Consider the following 3,070-nt stretch of genomic DNA (forward strand, 5'->3'; position numbering starts at 1 on the left):
GATTCTTCGACATTACAAACTGTACTGACCTGCAATCATGTCTATACCCAAAGCCGGATTTTGCAGTCACAAATCACCCGTCTTGTTCTTGTTTTATATAACCCATAGATGACAGGAATCTTGCCTCTAACCGGTCTTAGTGCTTTATGCTGACAGCTTTCTAATTAGGCGCTGAGAATTAATCAACTCAGTCAATCCTCTCTGAGGAGGCTTTAATGATGTAGAAAATCCTAGGAAATGAGGTCTACACAAGGATCTATGTCCACACTTTGTGTTTGTGCCTCAAAATGACTGACGTTTGACTAGGCGATCAGCAATGATCATGCCTAGGATTCAACAGCGATGGACTCCACACAGAAACGTCATATTATTATGGCCTCGTTCTTTTGCACGATACACGTTTATCTGATGTCATTGCAATTAATTCCCGCACCTTAGTTCTGAGAGTTCAGAGGCCTGGAGAGCACTAAGTGAATCGCCAGAAAATGACCCTTGAGCCCTTTGTTTCAATAGAAATTCGGTAGGTCCATGTGGCCTGAGTATTCCTGCAACTCGGTTTGCATAGTGCTAGGCCCAGAATCATGAGACCCTCCTACTCCTGGTGCTGCAAAATCTTGTTTTTATAACAACAAAAGCCATCTGCTCATGCACCTAGACTGCAAGGATCCGTCAGTTTGTAGCATTCATTTTATACATTGGAAAGAGTGCTCTAGATGCTCATTTATTACTTGACAAGTGCATACTGTTTAAGTATAGCAGGGGGGGCACTGTTCTTTTTTGGGGGCAGTCGTATAAATATACACATAGGTCCGACATTTTCCCACGGTGGTACGAACGTCCATGTAGGGGTCTTAGTTATGGGAATGTTCGCTGAGCTAAGTGTTTACACGTCACTTGAAACCCTGAATTTAAGTATGAATCGGTGTGTTATTCAAAGTTAGCTCTTCTATTCTGTGATTTTCGTTGTCTATGGAACTCTGTACAAAGGAGCGGGGTTCGCTAAATGATTTGAATAATGTGGGTATTTGTATAATATTCTTCATAAACAGACGCAAATTTAAGTTCTGTTCTCATATTCACAATCGTGTTGTTCTAGGCGGCTACAAGAATGCCTCATGGCTTTCATTTTGGACACTTTTCTAGACTAGGTCGAACTCTTATTCCTTGAACAATACGTAGGTGCAACGCATGGGTAATCTATGGACCGACCTTATGTATGTATGACAAGTACAAGATTCTCGCAATATGACATTAATACCATGGTCTTTGCCGCCAAGTGTCTTAAGTGGCTTCGGTCCTCCCACAGCCTTTTCTTCAGGTTTTTAATGAACTCTGAATCATTAACAAATCACCCCAGGTATTTGTCATGATGGCAGAGATCTAGCTCAACGTTCATCTATTGAAACCTTGCAGGATTGTCTGTGGGTTAAGTGCCTTTGTTTTTTCGATGAGATTATTCAACACACCAGTAGCCCTTGGCAGAAAGTATATCAAGAATCTCTTGCCTCTCTTCCTCGGATGAGGATTTTATTACAAATGTCTTCGGCATAGCAAATAATGGCGTCCATGCCTGCAGTGGTAGATCGGCCCAGTAATCTATGCTGATAGGATATTAAACGCATGGGACTAAGTAACGCCTCCTGGCGGCGTGTGCGCGGAGTACAAATACTTTTGTTATGAGTACTTAATGCCCCTGAAGGAACCTGAGCGATCGATTCGACAGATTACATTTGAATCCATGGTTAACAGTTTTCCCATGAATACCAGAGCTAGCTCGTTGCTCAAGGATAATATTGCCCATGTTTGCAAAATTCAAAAAGCAGAATTAAGATCAAGAAAAAATACAGGTTTGGATGCAGGGTTTGCGTTTGTTAAGTACTCGGCAAAACAGTGCTGACTGCTACGCCCTGGGAGAATCCATACAGTCTGGAGGATAACATTGCATTTATGCGATACATGAGCCTGTTCAGAAATTATTCTCTCAAGTACTGTTGCCACCAGACCGGAGGACAAGGGAAATGGGTCTGGTAGTTTATCAGTTATTGGGTTTGGTGTATAGGAAAGATTAAGCTTTTAGTCAGGCGCTTCGGAGAGGATTCTTGTGATAAGGCTGAGTCTATACAGATGTAAAAGTGGGTTGCTGTTACCTGAGCATGTGACGAAGGCCGCTGTAAGTAATCCCGCCTCTCCAGGGCGGTTGACCTTACCCTTCAGAAGGGCATTGCTTTTATTCCCACTCGGTTACTTTCACAAAGTCGGACTGGGGTCATAGCCGCAGCTTGCTATTGTTATTGAAATTTCTATCTATTTTCGACTTGTATGAGCTGATTTTTATCCAGTGTGAAAGTGAGTGTACTTGAGAATTTCCTGCCCCATGCCTCTAGCGCATATTAGTGTTCCTGTGGTACTGTGGAAAAACTGCGGTGTTGTGTGGGGCTTTTTCACCTGTCAGTCTATTATTCTTTTCTCCATACGTCAGCTATAGAAGATTGACTATTGATACTTTGCAGAGAATTGTTGCCAAGTATTTACTTACGAATCTGAGTTTTTCAATCTCTGAATTCCTTGGTGGGCTATCATAAACTGCAGAGATCTATCTGTGTCTTTATTATCTTTATAGCAAATTAGCAAGCCTCCTGAACCCGTATAAATTCCTTTGCAGAATTGGGGTCATGATCCCCTCGGTGAATCGGGAGCGTCCTGGGGAGCCTGCATTTTTCTTTGTTGAGAGTTTTCTGACAGACCAAGTGTCATAGTAGTCAGTGACAACTTTGATTAGATCGGAGAAAATTTTCAACAGATATTACTCTCATAGGTGTTATACCAGGCATAGACCCGTGCTTTGAAAGTGAGGCTCAGGCCGGTGGGGATAATTATTCGGACGACGCCTAGGTGATCTAGTGGCTGATATTGCTTGTTACAGTGATAATTCGTTCGTATGGCCATAAGTTGGTCACTAAACTAACTCTCGCACCAGTGAAGTACAGACATTACGATGAAACGAAATTTGTTGCCAACTACATAGTCTAGATCTGCCATCCTCCAAATGAGTCTCTGCTTCTGTGTCATA

Source organism: Penaeus chinensis, chromosome 37 (genome assembly GCF_019202785.1).
Source record: "Penaeus chinensis breed Huanghai No. 1 chromosome 37, ASM1920278v2, whole genome shotgun sequence".
Taxonomy (NCBI): Eukaryota; Metazoa; Arthropoda; class Malacostraca; order Decapoda; family Penaeidae; genus Penaeus; species Penaeus chinensis.